Here is a 26,159-nt window from a genome sequence, read left to right on the forward strand (position 1 = left end):
GGTAAAGCGCTCCCGAGGACACATATGAATTTCTGTCAAGCTAGTTTTCATCATGTTCATATGATTCACGTTCACTACTTTGATAGTTTGATATGTGGGTGGACCGGTGCTTGGGTGCTGTCCTTAATTGGACAAACATCCCACTTATGATTAACCCCTCTCGCAAGCATCCGCAACTACGAAAGAAGAATTAAGACAAAGTCTAACCATAGCATTAAACTAGTGGATCCAAATCAGCCCCTTACGAAGCAACGCATAAACTAGGGTTTAAGCTTCTGTCACTCTAGCAACCCATCATCTACTTATTACTTCCCAATGCCTTCCTATAGGCCCAAATAATGGTAAAGTGTCATGTAGTCAACGTTCACATAACACCACTAGAGGAAAGATAACATGCAACACATCAAAATATCGAACGAATACCAAATTCACATGACTACTTATAGCAAGACTTATCCCATGTCCTTGGTACTTCTCAAACAACAACGCCAGAATTTGACACATTGACGGAGACTTGCTTGCGTTGGTTTTTCCCTTGAAGAGGAAAGGGTGATGTAGCACAGGAGCAGTAAGTATTTCCCTTAGTTTGAGAACCAAGGTATTAATCAAGTAGGAGAATCTTGTCAAGTCCAGAGTACCTGCGCAAACATAAAAGATCTTGCACCCAACGCTATAAAGGGGTTGTCAATCCCTTTAAGATTGATTGCAAAGTGAGATCTGAAGGCGGAAAGTGCAACGAAGAAACAGAGTAAGGCTGAAAATATGGTGTGGAGTAGACCCGGGGGCCATAGTGTTCACTAGAGGCTTCTCTCAAAATAGCAAATATTACGGTGGGTGAACAAATTACTCTCGAGCAACTGATAGAACCGCGCAAAGTCATGATGATATCTAAGGCAATGATCATACATATAGGCATCACGTCCGAGACAAGTAGACCGATACTTTCTGCATCCACTACTATTACTCCACACATCGATCGCTATCCAGCATGCATCTAGTGTATTGAGTTCATGACGAACAGAGTAACGCCTTAAGAAAGATGACATGATGTAGAGGGATAAACTCAAACCAATGATGAAATCCCCATCTTTTTATCCTTGATGGCAACAACACGATGCATGCCTCACTACCCCTTCTGTCACTGGTTGAGGTCACCGCACGGTATGAACCCAAAACCAAGCACTTCTCCCATTGCAAGAATCATAGATCAAGCTGGCCAAACAAAACCCACAACTCGAAGAGAATTACACGTATATGAAATCATGCATATAAGAAATCAGAAGAAACTCAAATAAGTTTCATAGATCACCTGATCATAAATCCACAATTCATCGGATCTCGACAAACACACCGCAAAAGAAGATTACATCGGATAGATCTCCATGATGATCATGGAGAACTTTGTATTGAAGATCCAAGAGAGAGAAGAAGCCATCTAGCTACTGGCTACGGACCCGTAGGTCTATGGTGAACTACTCAGGCATCATCGGAGAGGTCGTGGTTTTGATGAAGGAGCCCTCTGTATCTGAATCCCCCTCTGGCAGGGCACCAGAACGTGCCCCAGATGGGATCTTGCGGAGAAAGATGCTTGCGGCGGCGGAAAAGTACTTTCGATGATCTCTTGATTTTTTCTGGCATTTTAGGGAATATATAGGCGAAAGACCTAGGGCAGAGGTGACCTAGGGAGCCCACAAGCCTGGGAGGCGCGGCCCCCCTAGCAGCGGCTAGGGGACTTGTGGGGTCCTTTTACTTCTCAAACAACAACGCCAGAAATTGACACGTTGATGGAGATTGGGCTTGCGTTGGTTTTTCCTTGGAAGAGGAAAGGGTGATGCAGCACAGGAGCAGTAAATATCTCCCTCAGTTTGAGAACTAAGGTATCGATCCAGAAGGAAGGTCTCGTCAAGTCCAGAGTATCTACGCAAACACAAACAAGCTTGCACCCAACGCTTCAAAGGGGTTGTCAATCCCTTCAAGATTGTTTGCAAAGTGAGATCTGAAGGCGGAAAGTGCAACGAAGTAAAAAGAGTAAGGCTGAAAATATGGTGTGGAGTAAACCTTGGGGGCCATAGTGTTCACTAGAGGCTTCTCTGAAAATAGCGAGTAATACAGTGGGTGAACAAATTACTGTCGAGCAACTGATAGAACCGCGCAAAGTCATGACGATATCTAAGGCAATGATCATGCATATAGGCATCACGTCCGAGACAAGTAGACCGATACTTTCTGCATCTACTACTATTACTCCACACATCGACCGCTATCCAGCATGCATCTAGTGTATTGAGTTCATGACGAATAGAGTAACGCTTTAAGCAAGATGACATGATGTAGAGGGATAATCTCAAACCAATGATGAAAACCCCATCTTTTTACCCTTGATGGCAACAACATGATGCGTGTCTCGCTACCCCTTCTGTCGCTGGGTGAGGTCACCGTACGGTATGAACCCAAAACCAAGCACTTCTCCCGTTGCAAAAATCATAGATCTAGTTGACCAGACAAAACCCACAACTCGAAGAGAATTACAAGGATATGAAATCATGCATAAGAGAGATCAGAAGAAACTCAAATAAGATTCATAGATAATCTGATCATAAATCCACAATTCATCGGATCTCAACAAACACACTGCAAAAGAAGATTACATCTGATAGATCTCCATGAAGATCATGGAGAACTTTGTATTGAAGATCCAAGAGAGAGAAGAAGCCATCTAGTTACTAGCTATGGACCCGTAGGTCTATGGTGAACTACTCACGCATCATCGGAGAGGTCATGGTGTTGATGAAGAAGCCGTCCGTGTAGGAATCCCCCCTCCGACAGGGCACCAGGACGTGCCCCAGATGGGATCTTGCAGAGACAGAAGATTGCGGCGGCGGAAAAGTGATTGCGATCGTCTCTTGATTTTTTTGGGAATACTTTGGAATATATAGGCGCAAGATCTAGGTCAGGGGACCTCGAGGGGGCCCACAAGCCTGCATGGCGCGGCGCCCCTAGCCGTGGGTGGGGGCTTGTGGGGCCCCTAGGGCTCTTCTTGCTTGGCTCCCAAGTCCGCCGATCTTGTTCCGTTTCAGAAAAAAATCTTTTCGGGGATTTTCTTCCGTTTGGACTCCGTTTCAAAATCTCCTCTGAAAGGGGTCAAATCCATGGAAAAAAAACAGGAACTCGCACTTGGCACTGAGTGAATAAGTTAGTCCCAGAAAATAAATAAAAAGCATGGAAAACATCCAAAGTTTGACAAGATAATAGCATGAAACCATCAAAAATTATAGATACATTGGAGACGTATCAAGCATCCCCAAGCTTAACTCCTGCTCGTCCTCGAGTAGGGAAGTGATAAAGAATGAATTTTTGATGTGGAATGCTACCTAGCATAGTTGTCCTTTGCAACTTCTTTCACATGACATGAATGTTCAGATCCGTAAGATTCAAAACAATAGTTTGCTATTGACATGAAAACAGTAATACTTCAAGCAAACTAGAAAAGTGATCATGAACTTTCAAAATAACAAGGCCAAAGAAAGTTATCCCTACAAAATCATATAGTCTGGCTATGCTCCATCATCCTCACACAACTAATGTAAATCATGCACAACCCCGGAATTGGCCAAGTAATTGTTTTCGCACTCTTACTTTCTCAAACCTTTTATAACTATCATGCAATACATGAGCGCGAGCCATGGATATAGCACTATAGGTGGCATAGAGTGTGGTGGTGATTGTGAGACAAAAAGGAGGAGATGGTCACACTGACTCGGCGTATCAATAGGCTATGGAGATGCCCATTAATAGATATAAATGTGAATGAGTAGGGATTGCCATACAAGAGATGCACTAGAGCTATAAGTATGTGAAAGCTCAAGAGGGAAACTAGTGGGTGTGCATCCAACTTGCTTGCTCACGAAGACCTAGTCAATTTTGAGGAAGCCCATCATTGGAATATACAAGCCAAGTTATAAAACGAAGATTCCCACTAGCATATGGTAGTGACAAAGCACGAAGCTCTCAACCATGAAGAACATTGTGCTAACATGAAGAACAAGTGTGGAAAAATATAGTAGCATTGTCCATTCTCTCTTTTTCTCTCATTTCTTTTTTAATTTGGGCTCTTAGGCCTCTTTTATTTTTCTTTTCTTTTCTCTCATTTTATTTGTTTTTGGGCTCTTTGGGATCTTTTTTTCCTCACATGGGACAATGCTCTAATAATGATGATCATCACACTTTTATTTACTCATAGCTCAAAGATCACAATGATGATGACTCCATAGAAAATGCCTCCGGTAGTGTACCGGGATGTGCAACGATCTAGTGCGATCATGCAATGGCAATATGAGAGTGACGACACAAGTCATGAGACAGAACGGTGGGAGTTGCATGGCAATATATCTCGGAATGGCTATGAAAATGCCATAGTAGGTAGGTATGGTGGCTGTTTTGAGGAAGGAATTTGGTGGTTTGAGTACCGGCGAGAATTGCATGGCTCTAGAGAGGCTAGCAAAGGTGGAAGGTGAAAGTGCGTCTATACCATGCACTCACATTAGTCATGAAGAACTCACATACTTGTTGCGAAAGTTTTTATTAGTAATCGAAACAAAGTGCTAAACGCATACTCCGAGGGGAAGGGTTGGTAGGTGTAAACCATCGCGCGATCCCGACCTCAACACAAAGGATGACAATCAATAGATCAATTATGCTCCGAATTCCTAACATAGCGGTTCACCATACGTGCATGCTACGGGAATCACTAACTCCAACACAAGTATTTCTAGATTCACAACACCCTACTAACATAACTCTCAATATTACCGAATCCACGTCTCAAAACTAATTGAGAGGAATCGAAACGTCTCTTTCTACTCAATGCACATGAAGATGGAGGTTTTTGCACCCTCTTTGGGTACCTAGCACATTTGGGACTACTTTCATAGCATAAGCCAACTACCCAGTCACGCACCGCCGTGCTCTAAAAGATATAAGTGAAGCACAAGAGCAAAAGTATCTAGCTCAAAAGATATAAGTGAAGCACTACAACAAAAGTATCTAGCTCAAAAGATATAAGTGAAGCACTATGAGCATTCTAGCAAAATCACGATGAGTGCAAGCCTCTCTCTCTCAAAAAGGTGTGCATCAAGGATGATTGTGACACAACAAAAAGAAAAGACTCCTATGATACAAGACGCTCCATGCAAAACACATATCATGTGGTGAGTAAAAATATAGCTCCAAGTAATGTTACCGATGGATTGAAGACGAAAGAGGGGATGCCTTCCCGGGGCATCACCAAGCTTAGGATTTTTGGTGTCCTTGAATTTGGCTTGGGATGCCTTGGGCATACCCAAGATTGATCTCTTTCCACTCCTTATCTCTTTGTCCATGAGAACATCACCCAAAACTTGAGAACTTCACAACACAAAACTTAAACAGAAGCTTGTGATAACATTAGTACAAGAAAACAAACTACCACTTCTTTTGGTACTGTAGCAAACTTGAATTCTACCTATATTGATATTGGGATACTGTATTCTCACTTTTCCATGGCTAGTACCCCCCCGATACTAACCACAGTTTCATCAAAACAAGCAACCAACTCAACAAAAACAGAATCTGTCAAAAACAGTCCAGTCTGTAGCAATCTGTATACTCCGTATACTTCTGTTACCTCAAAAAATCTGAAACATTACGACGGCCTGGGCAAAAAGCATATCAATCAGCAGCAAACAGAATAAACTCAAAAGCTCTTTCTGAATAAAAATGAAAAATCATCTCGTGAGCGAAACATTTCTGTCTTTTTCCAGCAGGAATAAACAACCATTACCAAGACTAGTCATAAAGGCTTTGCTTGGCTCAAACACAAAAAGAAACACATAAAAAACACAATCACAACAGAATTATGAAAGTGTGGACGCAACAAAACAGAAAGAAAAAGATAAATTCATTGGGTTGCCTCCCAACAAGCGCTATTGTTTAACGCCCTTAGCTAGGCATAACGAATTCAATGATGCTGACACAAAAGACAAGAGTTAAAGCACAACGAGAGCATCATAAAGCATGTGAAAATCACATCTAAGTCTAACATACTTCCTATGTATAGGCATTTTATAGGAAAACAGATTGTCAAGACAACCAATAGTTGCCATATGCAAGGAAGAAGAAAGAGACAATAGCAATCTCCACATAACGAGAGGTGATTTAGTGATATGAAAGTTTCTACCACCATATTTTCCTCTCTTGTAATAATTACATGTGGGATCATATTCGAATTCAACAATGTAACTATCACATAGGATATTCTTTTCATGATCCACATGCATGCAAAGTTGACGCTCTTAAAAAATAGTGGGATTATCATCAACTAAAGTCATGACTTCTCCAAACCCACTTTTAATAATTTTGCAAATATCATATTCATCATGAGGCTTAAACAAATTTTCAAGATCATAAGAAAAATCATCGCCCCACTAATGATCATTGCAACAAGTAGTGGACATAGCAAAACTAGCATCCCCAAGCTTAGGGTTTTGCATATTTTTAGCATGATTGTCACTAATAGAATTTATAGTAAAACCATTGCAATCATGCTTTTCATCCAAGGAGCCCTCGGGAATCACTTCATAAATTTCTTCCTCACAATTTTCAGATTCACGCATCTCAAGCAAAACTCCATAAAGATAGTCAAGTGCACTCAACTCACTAGCAATTTGATCAACATAATTGGATCTCTTAAAGAGATTAGCAAGTGAATGAGGATCCATATCATTAGATTTTCAGCAAGCAAAGATGCAAGCATATTGAAGGCACATGGCACACAAGCGAACAGAAAGCAAGCGAGAGAAAGGGCGAACGAAAAGGGCGAATGAAAAAGGCAAACGAAAATGGCAAATTGGTGAAGTGGGGGAGAGGAAAACGAGAGGCAACTGGCAAACAAAGTAAATGCAAGAGATGAGTTTGCGACACCTACTTGGATGAGTTCACGACTTGATCCTCCTCCCTGGCAACGGCGCCAGAAATCCTTCTGCTACTTCTCAAACAACAGCGCCGGAAATTGACATGTTGACGGAGATTGGGCTTGCGTTGGTTTTTCCCTTGAAGAGGTAAGGGTGATGCAGCACAGGAGCAGTAAGTATTTCCCTCAGTTTGAGAACCAAGGTATCAATCGAGAAGGAGGGTCGCGTCAAGTCCAGAGTACCTGCGCAAACACAAACAAGCTTGCACCCAACGCTTCAAAGGGGTTGTCAATCACTTCAAGATTGTTTGAAAAGTGAGATCTGAAGGCGGAAAGTGCAACGAAGTAAAAGGAGTAAGACTGGAAATATGGTGTGGAGTAGACCCTGGGGGCCATAGTGTTCACTAGAGGCTTCTCTCAAAAATAGCAAGTAATACGGTGGGTGAACAAATTACCGTCGAGCAATTGATAGAACCGCGCAAAGTCATGACGATATCTAAGGCAATGATCATGCATATAGGCATCACGTCCGTGACAAGTAGACCGATACTTTCTGCATCTACTACTATTACTCCACACATCGACCGCTATCCAGCATGCATCTAGTGTATAGAGTTCATGACGAACAGAGTAACGCTTTAAGCAAGATGACATGATGTAGAGGGATAATCTCAAACCAATGATGAAAACCCCATCTTTTTACCCTTGATGGCAACAACACGATGCGTGCCTCGCTAACCCTTCTGTCACTGGGTGAGGTCACCGCACGGTATTAACCCAAAACCAAGCACTTCTCCCATTGCAAGAATCATAGATCTAGTTGGCCAGACAAAACCCACAACTCGAAGAGAATTACAAGGATATGAAATCATGCATAAGAGAGATCAGAAGAAACTCAAATAAGATTCATAGATAATCTGATCATAAATCCACAATTCATCAGATCTCGACAAACACAACGCAAAAGAAGATTACATCGGATAGATCTCCATGAGGATCATGGAGAACTTTGTATTGAAGATCCAAGAGACAGAAGAAGCCATCTAGTTACTAGATATGGACCCGTAGGTCTATGGTGAACTACTCATGCATCATCGAAGAGGTCATGGCGTTGATGAAGAAGCCCTCCGTGTCTGAATACACCCTCCAGCAGGGCACCAAGACGTGCCCAGATGGGATCTTGCGGAGATAGAAGCTTGCGGCAGCGGAAAAGTGATTGCGATCGTCTCTTGATTTTTTTTGGGAATATATAGGCGCAAGATCTAGGTCAGGGGACCTCCAGGGGGGCCACAAGCCTGCATGGCGCGGTCCCCCTGGCCGTGGGGTGGGGGCTTGTGGGGGCCCTGGGGCTCTTCTGGCTTGGCTCCCAAGTTCTCCGATCATCTTCCGTTCCAGAAAAAATCTTTTCGGGGATTTTCTTCCGTTTGGACTCGGTTTAAAAATCTCCTCTGAAAGGGGTCAAAAACATGGAAAAAACAGGAACTGGCACTTGGCACTGAGTTAATAAGTTAGTCCCAGAAAATAAATAAAAAACATGCAAAACATCCAAAGTTTGACAAGATAATAGCATGAAACCATCAAAAATTATAGATACGTTGGAGACATATCAGGTCCCTGGTGGCCCCCTGCCCTGATTCTGAGGTTTCCTGATCTTCTTCTATTTCAGAAAAAATATTTTTGGAAGTTTCGTTCCGTTTGGACTCCGTTCAAAATCCTCCTCTGAAAGGGGTCAAAAACATGGAAAAAACAGGAACTAGCACTTGGCACTGAGTTAATAAGTTAGTCCCAAAAAATATATAAATGGCATACAAAACATCCAAAGTTTGACATGATAATAGCATGAAATCATCAAAAATTATAGATACGTTGGATACGTATCAAGCATCCCCAAGCTTAACTCCTACTCGTCCTCGAGTAGGCAAGTGATAAAGACTGAAATTTTGATGTGGAATGCTACCTAGCATAGTTGTCCTTTGCAACTTCTTTCGTGTGACATGAATGGTCAGATCCGTAAGATTCAAACAATAGTTTGCTATTGACATGAAAACAATAACACTTCAAGCAAACTAGCATGGTAATCATGAACTTTCAAAATAACTAGGCCAAAGAAAGTTGTCCCTACAAAATCATATAGTCTCGGTATGTTCCATCATCCCCACACAACTAATTAAAATCATGCACAACCCCGGTATTGGCCAAGTAATTGTTTTCGCACTCTTACTTTCTCAAACCTTTTATAACTATCACGCAATACATGAGTGTGAGCCATGAATATAGCACTATAGGTGGAATAGAGAGTGGTGGTGGTTGTGAGACAAAAAAGGAGGAGATGGTCACATTGACTCGGCATGTCAAAAGGCTATGGAGATGCCCATTAATAGATATCAATGTGAAGGAGTAGGGATTGCCATACAAAGGATGCACTAGAGCTATAAGTATGTGAAAGGTCAAAAGGAGAACTAGTGGGTGTGCATCCAACTTCCTTGCTCACGAAGACCTAGGGCAATTTTGAGGAAGCCCATCATTGGAATATACAAGCCAAGTTATAAAATAAAGTTTCCACTAGCATATGGTGGTGACGAAACGAGAGGCTCTCAATCATGATGAACATGGTGCTATTATGAATCACAAGTGTGGAAAAAGATAGTAGCATTGTCCCTTCTCTCTTTTTCTCTCTTTTTTTTTATTTGGGTTCTTTGGCCTGTTTTTTTATTTGGGCTCTTTGGCCTATTTTTTTTCCTCACATGGGACAATGCTCTAATAATGATGATCATCACACTTTTATTTACTCACAGCTCAAAGCTTAGAATGATGATGACTCTATTGGAAATGCCTCCGGCAGTGTACCGGGATGTGCAACGATCTAGCTTGGCATATGACGTTGAAACATCTCGCTAGCTATCTTACGATCATGCAATGGAAATATGAGAGTGACAGCACAAGTCATGAGACGGAACGGTGGGAGTTGCATGGAAATATATCTCGGAATGGCTATGAAAATGCCATAGTAGGTAGGTATGGTGGCCGTTTTGAGGAAGGCATATGGGTGGTTTATGTACCAGCGAGAATTGCGCGGCACTAGAGAGGCTAGCAATGGTGGAAGGTGAAAGTGCATCTATACCGTGGACTCACGTTAGTCATGAAGAACTGACATACTTTTTGCGAAAGTTTTTATTAGTAATCAAAACAAAGTGCTAAACGCATACTCCTAGGGGAAGGGTTGGTAGGTGTTAACCATCGCGCGATCCCGACCTCAACACAAAGGATGACAATCAATAGATCAATTATGCTCCGACTTCCTAACATAGCGGTTCACCATACGTGCATGTTACGGGAATCACTGACTTCAACACAAGTATTTCTAGATTCACAACACCCTACTAACATGATTCTTAATATTACCAAATCCACGTCTCAAAACTAATTGAGAGGAATCAATACTTCTCTTTCTACTCAATGCACATGAAGATGGAGGTTTTTGTATCCTCTTTGGGTACCTATCACCTTTGGGACTACTTTCATAGCATAAGCCAACTACCAAGTCACGCACCGCCGTGCTTTAAAAGATCTAAGTGAAGCACATAGAGCAAAATTTTCTAGCTCAAAAGATATAAGTGAAGCACTATGAGCATTCTAGCAAAATCACGATGAGTGCATGTCTCTCTCTAAAGGTGTGCAACAAGGATGATTGTGGCACAACAAAAAGAAAAGACTCCTATGATACAAGATGCTCCAAGCAAAACACATATCATGTGGTGAATAAAAATATTGCTCCAAGTAATGTTACCGATGGATTGAAGACGAAAGAGGGGATGCCTTCCAGGGGCATCCCCAAGCTTAGGCTTTTTGGTGTCCTTGAATTTGGCTTGGGATGCCTTGGGCATCCCCAAGCTTGAGCTATTTCCACTCCTTATCTCTTTGTCCATGAGAACATCACCGAAAACTTGAAAACTTCACAACACAAAACTTTAATAGAAACTCGTGATAACATTTAGCACAAGAAAACAAACTACCACCACTTTAGGTACTGTAGCAATCTTGATTTCTATTTATATTGGTGTTAGATTACCGTATTATCACTTCTCCATGGCTAGTACCCCCCGATACTATCCATAGTTTCATCAAAACAAGCAACCAACTCAACAAAAATAGAATCTGTCAAAAACAGACGAGTGTGTAGCAATATGTATACTTCGTATACTTCTTGTACCTCAACAATTCTGAAAAATTACGACTGACTGGGCAAAAGGCATATCAACCAGCAGCAAAAAAATCAACTCAAAATCTCTTTCTGAATAAAAATGAAAAATAATCTCGTGAGCAAAAAGTTTCTGTCTTTTTCCAGTAGGTTCAAACAACCATCACCAAGACTAGTCATAAAGGTTCTGCTTGGCTCAAACACGAAAGGAAACACAAAATACACAACCACAACAGAATTGTGATGGTGTGGATGCAACAAAATAGAAAGAAAAAGATAAATTCATTGGGTTACCTCCCAACGAGCGCAATTGTTTAACGCCCTTAGCTAGGCATTAATAATTCAATGATGCTCACACAAAAGACAAGAATTGAAGCACAACGAGAGCATCATAAAGCATTTGACAAACATATCTGAGTCTAACATACTTCCTATGCATAGGCATTTTATAGGAAAACAAATTGGCAAGACAACCAATAATTACCAAATGCAAGGAAGGAGAAAGAAACAATAACAATCTCAACATAACGAGAGGTGATTTGGTAACATGAAAGTTTCTACCACAATATTTTCCTCTCTCATAGCAATTGCATGTGGGATCATAATCAAATTCAACAATATAGCTGTCACAAAGGATATTCTTTTCATGATCCACATGCATGCAAAGTTGACGCTCTTCAAAAATAGTGGGATTATCATCAACTAAAGTCATGATTTCTCCAATCCCACTTTCAATATTATTGCAAATATCATTGCAACTAGCATCCCCAAGCTTGGGGTTTTGCATATTTTTAGCATGATTGTAACTAATAGAATTTATAGTGAAACCATTGCAGTCATGCTTTTCATCCAAGGAGCCCTCGTGAATCACTTCATAATTTTTTCCTCACAATTTTCAGATTCACGCATCTCACGCAAAACTCCATAAAGATAGTCAAGTGCACTCAACTCACTAGCAATTGGATCAACATAATTGGATATCCTAAAGAGATTAGCAAGTGGACGAGGATCCATATCACTAGATTTTCAGCAAGCAAAGATGCAAGCATATTGAAGGCACATGGCACACAAGCGAACAGAAAGCAAGCGAGAGAAAAGGGCGACCGAAAAGGCAAACGAAAAAGGCAAATGAAGAAAAGGGCAAATATTTTTGTAACCTTTTGTTTTTCAAGTGGGGGAGAGGAAAACGAGAGGAAAAAAAGTAAATGCAAGAGATGAGTTTGCGACACTTACTTGGATGAGTTCTTGACTTGATCCTCCCCGGCAACGGCGCCAGAAATCCTTCTGCTACTTCTCAAACAACAACGCCAGAATTTGACACGTTACAGAGACTTGCTTTTGTCGGTTTTTCCCTTGAAGAGGAAAGGGTGATGCAGCACAGGAGCAGTAAGTATTTCCCTCAGTTTGAGAACCAAGGTATCAATGCAGTAGGAGAATCTCATCAAGTCCAGAGTACCTGCGCAAACACAAAAGAACTTGCACCCAATGCTATAAAGGGGTTGTCAATCCCTTCAAGATTGATTGCAAAGTGAGATCTCAAGGCGTAAAGTGCAACGAAGAAAAAGAGTAAGGCTGAAAATATGGTGTGGAGTAGACCCGGGGGCCATAGTGTTCACTAGAGGCTTCTCTCAAAATAGCAAATATTACGATGGGTGAACAAATTAATGTCGAGCAATTGATAGAACCGCGCAAAGTGATGACGATATCTAAGGCAACGATCATACATATAGGCATCACGTCCGAGAAAACTAGACCGATACTTTCTGCATCTACTACTATTACTCCACACATTGACCGCTATCCAGCATGCATCTAGTATATTGAGTTCATGACGAACAGAGTAACGCCTTAAGCAAGATGACATGATGTAGAGGGATAAACTCAAACCAATATGAAAACCCCATGTTTTTACCCTTGATGGCAACAACACGATGCGTGCCTCACTACCCCTTCTGTCACTGGGTGACGTCACCACACGGTATGAACCCAAAACCAAGCACTTCTGCAAGAATCATAGATCAAGCTGGTCAAACAAAACCCACAACTCGAAGAGAATTACAAGGATATGGAATCATGCATATAAGAGATCAGAAGAAACTCAAATTTGATTCATAGATAATCTGATCATAAATCCACAATTCATTGGATCTCGACAAACACACCGCAAAAGAAGATTACATCGGATAGATCTCCATGAGGATCATGGAGAACTTTGTATTGAAGATCCAGGAGAGAGAAGAAGCCATCTAGCTACTAGCTATGGACCCGTAGGTCTATGGTGAACTACCCACCCATCATCGGAACGGTCATGGTGTTGATGAAGAAGCCCTCCATATCCGAATCCCCCTCCGGCAGGGCACCAGAACATGCCTAGATGGGATCTTGCGGAGGCAGAAGCTTACGACGGCGGAAAAGTACTTTCGATGATCTCCTGATTTTTTCTGGGATTTTAGGGAATATATAGGAGAAAGACCTAGGGCAGAGGTGGCCCAGGGAGCCCACAAGCCTGGGAGGCGCGCCCCCCTAGACGCGGCTAGGGGGCTTGTGGGGTCCGTGGTGGCCCCCTGCCCTGATTCTCAGGCTTCCCGGTCTTCTTCTGTTTCGGAAAAAATCTTTTTGGAAGTTTCATTCCGTTTGGACTCCGTTTAAAATCCTCCTCTGAAAGGGGTCAAAAACATGGAAAAAACAGGAACTGGCACTTGGCACTGATTTAATAAGTTAGTCCCAAAAAAGATATAAAAGGCATACAAAACATCCAAAGTTTGACAAGATAATAGCATGAAACCATCAAAAATTATAGATACGTTGGAGTCGTATCAGTCCTCAGGAACAAAAGTGACTACTCACAAATCATAATTATGTTCATTACCAGAGAGGTATTGGATATCATTAAGGATCTGAACATATGATCTTCCACCGAGTAATCCAACTAGCATAAACTACAGAGAGTAATTAACACTACTAGCAACCTTACAAGTACCAATTGGAGTCGCGAGACGGAGATTGGTTACAAGATATGAACTAGGGTTTGGAGATGAGATGGTGCTGATGGAGATGTTGATGGAGATGAGTCCCCTCCGATGATAGGAGTGTTGGTGATGACGATGGTGACGATTTCCCCCTCCAGGAGGGAAGTTTCCCCAGCAGGACGACCCTGCCATAGCTCTAGATTGGTTCTGCTCAATTTCTGCCTCGTGGCGGCGGCGATTCCTCCCGAAAGCCTTCTCCTTATTTTTTATGGGACGACACCCTCCTTATAGCAGAAGATGGGAGCCGGAGGGGTAACAGGGGGCCCACAAGCCACCCAGGTGCGGCCAGGGGGGTAGGCCACGCCTGGCAGGCTTGTGGCCTTCTAGTAGCTCCCCTCGAGTACTTCTTTCGCCCAGTATTTTTTATGAAATCCAAAATAATTCCTCGTTGATTTTCACGGCTTTTGGAGTTGTGCAGAATAGGTATCTCAAACTTGCTCCTTTTCTAGCCCAGAATTCCAGCTGCCGACATTCTCCCTCTTCATGTAAACCTTATAAAATAAGAGAGAAAAAGGCATAAGTATTGTACAGTGATGTGTAATAACAACCCATGAAGCGATAAATATCAACATAAAAGCATGATGCAAAATGGACGTATCAACTCCCCCAAGCTTACACCTCGCTTGTCCTCAAGCGGAAGCCAAGATCAATAAATATGCCCACAAGTTTAGAGATAGAGGTGTCGATAAAACAAAATATGGACATGCAGGCATCATGATCAAATTTAGAACAACAATATCGTCATATAATCTCTTATGCTAAAGTGACAATTCCTTCACAAAGTAAAGTATGGATCAAGAACCTTATTGAAAATTAACAACCAATAGCGTTTAGTCACTGAAGCAATTGCAATTTATCAGAACATTGGAAAGAGTCAAATAAGAGCTAGTAAAGCAAATCCACATACTCAATCATCTTTTAGTCCCCTACAATTGGTAAAACTCACATGGTACTCATGAGATCAAAGTTTCAGTTGGACACAGAGAAAGATAGGGAATTATAGTTTCGCCTCCCAACTATTTACCTCAAGGGTAATGTCAACAATAATAATTCATGAATACTTACTTCCAAGTTGACATATGAATATAGATCTTTCCCTAGCACATGACGCTTGGCAAGATAATGGCGAAATAAGGAATTGGTGTTGATCACCATGACTCTTTTAAAGATAAAAAGTGAAGGTACAAGATAGGCCCTTCGTAGAGGGAAGCAGAGGTTTTCATGCACTTTTGAGGTTTGGATGTGTGACCTCTTAGTGCGAAGGAACGTTACTTTATATTGCCTTCTATGATAAAGAACTTATTATGCAGTCTGTCGCTTTTATGTCTTCCTCATCATAGGTTCGCACAAAGCTTATTTTCCACACACTAATAGATCATACATATTTAGGGAGCAATTTTTATTGCTTGCACCGATGACAACTTACATGAGGGATCTTATTCAATCCATAGGTAGGTATGGTGGACTCTAATGGCAAAACTGGGTTGGAGGTTTATGGATGCACAAGTAGTATCTCTACTTAGTGCAGAAGTTTTGGCTGATATGAGGTGGAAGCAAGCGTCACATCCTAAGGGATCTCTAGTCATATAACATTGTTCGGAACCAAGCAAACATAATTCATTATGTTGTCTTCCTTGTCCAACATCTACTTCTAAGCATGTAATAGTTTAATGAGTGTTCACAATCATAGACGGTGCCAAAGATGATATATTTATATGTGAACCTCTCTTTCTTTATTTCTTCCTATTAATTGCAACAATGACCAAGGTCTACGTTTGTCCACCCATAACAATTTTCAATCAACGTTGTTTTTGTATGTGAAGCCATCACTTCCCATAAGATCATTACATGATATTTCATGCTTTTGTTCATTTATTATTATTTTCTTTAGATCATGGCATGAAGCAAGGCCCTTACCTAAAACACTCTTTATTATATGACTCGCGAACTCGAATACATTGGGGGTAACACAAAGCAAAACTCAAGCCTAGATCATACTAAGAACTTTATTCTACTAGAAAAAGATAAAACCAAAAAGGATCGAACTAAGAAAAAGGTAAAGGCAAAAGATGTGATGGTGATATGATACCGGGGCAACTCCCCCAAGCTTGGCACAAGCCAAGAGGAGTGCCCATACCCGTGCTTAATTGTCTCCCTTCGAAGGTGATGGTGGTGGAGGTGTCCTGTCTTTTAATTCCAAGATGGCCATCGATCTTCGATTTATACTTTGGAGCTTTGTGATTTGTTTCTCCAGCAAAACAACTTCACGGGTGAGATAAGTATTACGAACACGAGTTATTTCACATAACCTCAAGAGTTCAATCAAGTATGGAGATAGTAGGTGGAGGTAGGGTTGAAGAAAATCCTCTTCCTCAACTTCTTCCTTGTTGAGTACAGATTGCCCTTCGTCCGACGCCGGATTATCCTCCTTAGTTTTGCCCTTAGTTTCTTCCTGCAGCCCTTCCTTGGCCTCCATGACCTCCATTCTTTTCAGATAAGCTTTTACTTCTTCATAGACTTGAGGGAAATTGTTCTCCCCGACAGATTCCTAAAACGACATCCTTGCCCTAAATTTGCGGCGAAAACATGCTCGAAACGAAAACAGAGGGATATTTGCGTGATCCGAGGGTCAGACATTTCGGGAGAATATATAATGAATTTTTCCCGACCGAAAGGAGTATTCCACCAGAAAACGGAGTCCGGGAGACACACGAGGTGCTCACAAGCCCCCAGGCACGGCTAGGGGGGTACGTTGCGCCTGGCAGGCTTGTCGCATCCTCGTCCGCTTTCTGGACTACTTTAAATTTTTTTATTTTTCTAAAAATTCGAAAATGGAGAAAAATTGCTACTCGAAAAGTTTTGGAGTCGGTTTACTTACCGAATCACATACCTCTTCATTTTTGGAGTCTGAAACAGGCTGATAAATATCCCTTATGTACTCCTCCGGAGTTATGGTATTAATAATATTGCTTTCAACATTTATGGGAGTACCTGAGATATAATGCTTGATTCTTTGCCCATTTACAACTCTCGGAAAATTCCCTTCCATGTTGTTGATTTTGATGGCACCGGAACGATACACTTCTTCGATAATGTAAGGACCTTCCCATTTAGAGGGAAGCTTGCCTGCAAAAAATCTTAAACAATTGTATAGCAGGACATAATCACCTACATTGAACTCACGTTTTTTGTATCCTTTTATGATGCCACCTCTTAACTTTTTCTTTAAACAACTTGGCATTTTCATATGCCCGAGTTCTCCATTCATCAAGTGAGCTAATATCAAATAACCTCTTCTCACCAGGAAGTTTGAAATCAAAGTTGAGCTCTTTGATTGCCCAATAAGCCTTATGCTCTAGCTCAAGAGGTAAATGACATGCTTTACCGTAAACCATTTTGTATGGAGACATACCCATGGGATTTTTATAAGCAGTTCTATAAGCCCACAGTGCATCATCAAGCTTCTTAGACCAATTCTTTCTAGACATATTAACAGTCTTTTGCAGAATTAGTCTAATTTCTCAATTACTTAACTCTACTTGACCACTGGACTGAGGATGATAGGGAGATGCAATTCTATGGTTGACGTCATACTTAGCAAGCATTTTACGGAAAGCACCATGAATAAAGTGTGAATCACCATCAGTCATTAAATATCTAGTGACTCCAAATCTAGGGAAAATAACTTCTTTAAGCATCCTAATAGAGGTGTTATGATCAACACTACTAGTTGGGATAGCTTCTAGCCACTTAGTAACGTAATCAACATCAACTAGAATATGAGTATACCCGTTAGACTTTGGAAAAGGTCCCATATAATGAAAACCCCAAACATCAAATGGTTCAATGACAAGTGAATAATTCATAGCCATTTCCTAACGTTTACTGATATTACCTATTCTTTGACATTCATCACAAGACAAGACAAACTTACGGGCATCTTTGAAGAGAGTAGGCCAATAGAAACCGGATTGCAATACCTTGTGTGCAGTTCTATCTCCCGCATGGTGTCCTCCATAAGCCTCGGAGTGACACTTCTGTAGGATCCGTCCCTGTTCATGCTCAGGTACACAACGTCTAATAACACCATCTACTCCTTCTTTATAAAGGTGAGGACATCCCAAAAGTAATGTCTCAAATCAAAGAAGAATTTCTTCTTTTGTTGGTACGTGAAGCTAGGTGGTATATATTTAGCAACAATATAATTTGCATAATCATCATACCAAGGTGTACTACGTGAAGCATTGATGGCATTCAATTGTTCATCAGGAAAGCTATCATCAATAGGTTGTGGGTCATCAAGAACATTCTCCAGCCTAGACATCAATAGAGTGGGACTAATGTCCTTAAGATCATCAAGAGTATATCCAATAGCAACAAGGTGCTTCCTTAGAGTTTTCAATAATTTCTTTTCTTCATGCTCTGAAAGTCTAGCACTAATAATAACAGGATATATCTCTTTTTCATCGAGATAAGCATACTTAAGAGTATCAGGTAACTGTTTAAGCTCAAACACATGATCACCCTTTGGTGGGGGTGGATCTCCAAGTAGTTCAACAAGCAAATTATTCTTAAGGATAGGATGTTGTTCAAAGATAACTCTATCTATCTCATTCATTTCATCCATACGCATATCATTTTCATGCTCAAGCAAAAATTGCTCTAAAGGATCAATAGGAGGCACACTAATAGAAGCTAGAGCAATAATTTCATCCTTACTAGATAATTCTTTTTCATGACATTGTCTACCAAACTTGGAGAAATTAAATTCATGTGACGCACCTTCAAAGCTAACAGTGAGAGTTTGCTTCTCACAATCAATATGAGCATTGAAAGTATTGAGGAAAGGTCTGCCAAATATGATGGGACAAAAGCTATCTTGTGTGGTAGCAAGAACGAGAAAATCAGTAGGATACTTAGTTTTACCACACAAGACTTCAACATCTCTCACAATTCCCAAAGGGCAGATAGTATCTCTATTGGCAAGCTGAATAGTAACATCAATAGATTCCATCTCGACAGGTGCAATCTCGTTTTTAATTTCATCATATAAAGATCGAGGTATTTCACTAACACTAGCACCCACGTCACATAAGCCATGATAACAATGATCTCCTATCTTAACTGAAACAACAGGCATGTCAACAACATGCTTATGTTTGTCTCTAGCATGAGGTTTAGCAATTCTAGCAGCATCTTCATAGAAGTGAATAACATGCCCATCAACATTGTCGGACAAGAGATCTTTGATAATAGGAACGCTAGGTTCTACTTTAATTTTCTCACGGTGTAGGTGTTCTAATGTAGCCCTTACATATCACAGTTGAAGCTTTAGCATGATCCTTTATTCTAACAGGGAAAGGTGGTTTCTCAATGTAAGCACTAGGGAAAATAGGATCATTATAAGCAATGACTTTGTCTTCAACTGGATTGGGTTTAACTACATTGACTTCTATGGGAGGATGATATTTAAACCACTTCTCTTTAGGGAGATTAATATGAGAAGCAAATGATTCACATAATGAAGCTACTATCTGAGAGTCAAGTCCATGTTTAGCGCTAAAATCACAAAAAGTATTTGTTTCAACGAACGATTAAATGCAATCGAACTTAAAATTCATACCTGACTCCTTACCTTCGTCAAACTCCCAATCTTCAGAGTTGCATTTAATCCTTTCCAATAAATTCCATTTGAAGTCAATATCTCTCTTCATAAAAGAATTGGTACAAGAAGTGTCAAGCATGGTGCGATTATCATGAGAAAGCTGAGCATAGAAGTTATGAATAATAATTTCTCTCGAGAGCTCATGGTTGGGCCATGAATATAACTTTGACTTAAGCCTCCCCCAAGCTTGAGCGATACTTTCTCTATCACGAGGACAAAAATTATAGATATAATTCCGATCACAATGTACCAAATGCATAGGATACATTTTTTGATGAAATTCCAATTTCAATCGGTTGTAGTTCCATGATCCAGTATCATCACATAGCCTATACCAAGTTAATGCTTTATCCCTCAAAGATAAGGGAAAGACCTTCTTCTTGACCTCATCCTCGGGCAAACCTGCAAGCTTAAATAAACTACAAAATTCATCTACATAGATTAGATGCAAGTCGGGATGTGATGTTCCATCTCTTGTAAGGATTAGCCAACAGTTTCTCTAGCATACCCGAAGGAATTTCATAATAAATATTTTCAGTAGGTGCAGTAGGTTGAGGAGCAACTCCTTGTGCTTCCGATCGAGGTGAAGATACCCCGAACAAGCTCCTCAAAGGATTAGTTTCCGTAGTGACAAGTGATAATAATTTTCAGCACACTATATAAATGTTTGCTTAGCAAATTCTACTTACCAAAGGCGCTTCACTCCGTGGAAACGGCGCCAGAAAAGAGTCTTGATGACCCACAGGTGTAATAACAGCCCATAAAGCGATAAATATCAACATAAAAGCATGATGCAAAATGGACGTATCACCACCCCATCTCGTCCTCCTTCGACACTCACTATCAAAGTAATTGCCTCCACCGGATTGCTTTGGGCAAGGTAAGTGGCACAAGGTTTCTCCCAAGTTTAAGGTTTAGACTTTCATGAATCCATTGCGCCCATTGCCATTTTCAATCCATCCAATCTTGCTTGCATATGCCGCATCCAGTGACTTTACTTAATATCAATTTGATGTGAAAATGCGTTTCTTAATGGTCATGTAGAAGAGGAAGTATATGTTGCACAGTCGCTCAAGTTCATTTATCCACGCCAAAAGGACCATGTTTACAAACTCTACAAGGCATTGTATGGTCTCAAGCAAACTCCGTGTGCATGGAATGATCACCTTAATGAGTTTCTAGTCGAGGAAGGATTTGTGATGGGGGTAATCGATCCCACTCATTTTACTAAAATACCCTTAGGTGATTGAATCATATGCCAAATCAATGTTGATGTCATTATAGTTGGTTCCCATGACCTTAATTTGTGCAAGAAATTTGCTAAAACTATGGGTAAGAAGTTTGAGATGTCATTGATGGGGCACTGAAGTTCTTTATTGGCTTCCAAATCAAGCATTATTTGGAAGCGATCTTTCTCTCACAAACAAAGTATATTGAATATATTGTAAAGATTTGATATGAAACATGACAAACCATGTAAGACACCAGTGCCCATTATGGGGCATCTTGATGAAGACACCAATGGTAAACCATTCAATCCAAACATATATTATTCCATGATTGAGCTTTTGCTTTATCTTTGTACACCTAGACCGGATATCATGTTGAGTACATACATTTATGTAGGACAACAATGTAACATCCCAAAATTCTAAATTTTGGAATGTTATATTAAATAAATAATTACGATTGTTTACTTGGATGTCGTGTGATTGATTGTGTGAAATTGAGTGGAATTTGACACTTTTTGAAAATTAAATGAGAGAGAATAAAAGGACTTCCCAAAAAAATCATTTGAATCCATATTAAATTTTTAGCTCGAATCCTTTCGAAACCCTCTAATAAACAAATAAATGAGAGGAGGAAAATGACACTTCCAAATGAGATACAATGTTTTATTTGAGATTCAAATTTGAAAATAGAAACTATTTGCAATTTATTTGAAAATCCAAATTCCATTTCATTTTGAAGTCATTGCAAAAAAATATTTTTAATATTTATTTGGCCTTGAAAATATGTTCATGTTTAAAAAAAATTATTCTGAAAATTTGGATATATATAATATGCCTATATAAAATGTAATTTTTAGTTTATTTACTTGTTTTTCCTTGCTGTTTTTTTAGAAAAGTGGGCTACGCCCGCACGAGCTAGACCGACGCCCCATCCGGCCCAGCCACCCAGGAGCGTTGCACCAGCGCACGCACGTCCAACTTCGTCGGCCCCCTCTCTCTAGCGCGCCTCTTTCTCTTATTCATCTAAATCTAGTCCCACCTCGCCTAGCATTTGACATTCAAACCTCCCACCCACCTATAAATATAGACCCCTAGAAGCACCCAAAGATCATTCAATTCGGGTTAAATGAATCTTTTGGTTTAACTAGGTTTATTAAATAAAAATATTTTCTTCTCTTGAGTGGGAATTCTTTGTGAAGTTGTCTCTTCTTTGCATTCATCAGGTATCTTTCTTTGTATTTTATTTTATACTACTATAGTTTTGTATTCCTAGATTAGTATTCCTAGACTATTATATTTATATGTTAGCCTAGAATTGTTTTAGCCGTATATATTTTTCTTTCATAAAATAACTTGGCCCTGATTCTTCAAATAGGTGTACCTTTTTTTGTTCAGCCAAATTAGATGAAACCAACACCATCATTTTTTCCTTGATCTCACTTATCGAGTGAACATATCGAATCATTTTTTTCACTTTCAAAATTAAAAAAAAAATCAAATTCATATTCAAACTTCCTTTGATCATATCTTTTTATCCATAGCTCTCTTTCCGAGGAATCCAAATGCGTCAGATTCATATCGAAGTAATCTTCTCATTCATACCATTATTTTTATCTTTTCAACATATAATTTTGATCATAGTTAGATTATTTCACTAGTCCACACAGTGTTTCCAAACAACGTTTGAACTAGATTCAATGCCATATTGAATTACTTGTATCTTTTGATCGGTTATTCCGAATCTAACAATTCTTTTTTGTACATGTTCGTATTGACCTCCTATATATAATAATCAATAGTTTAAATATTTGAAGGTTTCAAATTTAAGCGATTCAAGTTTGAATTTGAATCTGCACTTAATCATATCTTGCAAACGGTGTCACCTTTTCAATCGATTCCTTTGGCACCTAAACACTTGTGTTATATAATTTATATTCATAATCACCAGGCTCCAATTCAAACACTTTTTACATTTCCAAATTTCTATTCAATTCATACTTCAATTCTCTATAATTTGGGTTGTAGTGCACCGTTTCAATTGATTCTTTTTTGCAAATGAATTCTTATGTCTTATGCTATGTGTCAAACAACATCCATGTCGTTTTCCCCATACTTTGGATCATCTTGAATAGTATCTCAAACCTAAACTTATACATCAATTGTTATTCCATTAACTATTTTGAGTTGATCCCTTCACCTTTCACTTTACAACACCATAAGAACCTATATTTTTCTTATTAAACCTTAGTATGTTGTTACTTTTTCACTATGACTTGTTTTGTTCTTACGTTCTTTTGGTTCTTCTTTTTGACATGGATGTTTATTGGATTTATTTTCTTATAGTAGATTGCTCAGAGAATGACGAGTATAATTATCAGTATTGTGAGTGTGACTATCTTCATTATGTAATACCACACAAGTTCACTTTGACCATATTTTTCATGCATATTCCTTTATTGCATTTAGTGTCACCTTTTTCGTCATTGCCTCGAGTAGTAATATTCAATCATGTAGTTGGGTGGAAGCATGAGGTAGGAATCCACACCATTGTTATAGATCCCCGGGAACATTGCTTATGTTATGATATGCAATTGTAGACAGGGATTGGTACAAGTACTCGTGAGTGGTGTAAGAAGGAGGACTCTACGATCAATGATGGCAACTTCAAGATGGCAACATTAATGTCTGCATCTTCAAGACCTCAATACTTCAAGACCCGAGACAAGAATTAATTACACACTACTGGGTGAAGGATGTTTTGATGGGCACCCTCGAGGAACCAGTGGATGGCCGGCATGCATGGAGAAGTGCCATGACATCTTGCAGAAAGCTTCACCCACACTCAAAGATATGGGAGAATACTTCATGCCCAGAAGCTTACCTGTGCATCCACAAGTCAATCAGGGCTCTGGCTTGGTTGACCTTAGTATTGATTATGGCTGGGACGGTGCTAGCATATTTAGTTGTCAGTAGGATTGGATGGGCATGGGACAGTGGTCAAGGGAACTCTTTGAAAGACCATGTTTCACTCATCCTGTTCTGAAACACCCAGCATTGCAAGCACTTACAAGGAGGGAACAATTCTTGTGGGTAAAGTGCACAACACTGTGCAGAGTTAAAACCTAATTGATTAGTCGTGTCCCCGGTTATGGACAATTTGAGCCTCTGGAATTGGATCTATCTCTGAACTCTCAACATCGGATTGATAACTAATTCTGGGTAAATTATGATAGGTATAGGCTATGAGACATCGGGAACCATGTCCTGGTAGTTAACTCTGTAGTGAAGACTCCTTATATTCCTTTGATGTAGAGAAAATAAACCAGCTTTTATGCAAAAACTCACACAGAGAGACACAAAGCCATGTTGCATATGGAATAGTTTTATCATCTGCTTTCTTATTGTGATCTTGCGAGTACATTCAATGTACTGACCTACACAGCTGCAATGTATCATGTTGCAGGAATTCTTCAACTAGTAAGAGGTACGATATAGGGTTACGGTCTACACTCAACTTTGCATTGGCGTTGATGGGACTCCACACCCTTAATGTTTTGTTTCGCTATGATATAAGGTATACTCTGGATCTATGTTATTTATTTTACATGTGATGTTATGGTATTTTATCGAAGTACTGTGTGTGTGAGCATAGTGGTCCAGAGATGACACATAAAGCACAGAGGCACCGATACATTTGGTTTGGGACGCTACAATCAAGGTTAGATACCTTGTCAACACCCTAAGTTCAGGGCTTTGGTACTCCAACAATGTAAAGTTTAATCTCGCTGAGTATTCAGCTACTTTCATGTTGTTGGTGTGCCTTCATGGATGACACCCATCCCTTTCCAGTGGTGACCAATATCCCTCCAAGGAAGTGAACATCGGGATACATCCTCGTCTTAGCAGTTTTGATCACGCCTAGGACAGTAACCTAGTCAGATCCATGTGAGATGGAGTTGCACTAGGACAATGCTACAAGTAATCTAGTTTTTGTTGCCAACAACTATAGAGTTAACTGAAAGTGTTAGTTATCGACTAGAGAGGGGTGAATAGGCGATTTTTATGAAAAGCTTTGAAACAGTAAATGTATTCAAAGTTAAGAAGAAGCAATACAAGATCAGGTAGTGATAAGTATCAAGGATCTAAGCAAAGCATGCAATAGTATGAAGACATCCAATCATGCAAAGCATAGTCATCATGCACACTAAGATATATCAGAGATAAATTTAGCTAGTGTGAAGATACACAACTATTGGGAATGTCTTCGGAGAAAGTATTTGGGTGAGATAGTAAAGCAATGGCTGTTGGAAATATGCCCTAGAGGAAATAATAAAATGGTTATTATCATATTTCCTTGTTCATGATAATCGTCTATTGTTCATGCTATAATTGTATTAACAGGAAATAGTAATACATGTGTGAATAAATAGATCACAATGTGTCCCTAGCAAGCCTCTAGTTGGCTAGCTCGTTGGTCAATAGATGATCATGGTTTCCTCATCATGGACATTAGATTTCATTGATAACGGGATCACATCATTGGGAGAATGATGTGATGGACAAGACACATTCCTAAGCATAACACTAGATCGTATTGTTCGTATGCTAAAGCTTTTCTAATGTCAAGTGTCTTTTCCTTTGACCGTGAGATTGTGCAACTCCCGGATACCGTAGGAGTGCTTTGGGTGTATCAAACGTCACAACGTAACTTGGTGACTATAAAGGTGCACTACGGGTACCTCCGAAAGTGTCTGTTGGGTTGGTACGAATCGAGATCGGGATTTTTCACTCCGTGTGATGGAGAGGTATCTCTGGGCCCACTCGGTAGAACATCATCATGAGCTCAATGTGACTAAGGAGTTAGTCACACGATGACGTGCTACGGAACGAGTAAAGAGACTTACCGGTAACGAGATTGAACAAGGTATAGGTATACCGACGATCGAAACTCGGGCAAGTTCTATACCGATAGACAAAGGGAATTGTATACGGGATTGATTGAATCCTTGACATCGTGGTTCATCTGATGAGATCATCGTGGAACGTGTGGGAGCCACCATGGGTATCCAGATCCCGCTGATGGTTATTG

This window comes from Hordeum vulgare, chromosome 5H (genome assembly GCF_904849725.1).
Source record: "Hordeum vulgare subsp. vulgare chromosome 5H, MorexV3_pseudomolecules_assembly, whole genome shotgun sequence".
NCBI lineage: Eukaryota > Viridiplantae > Streptophyta > Magnoliopsida > Poales > Poaceae > Hordeum > Hordeum vulgare.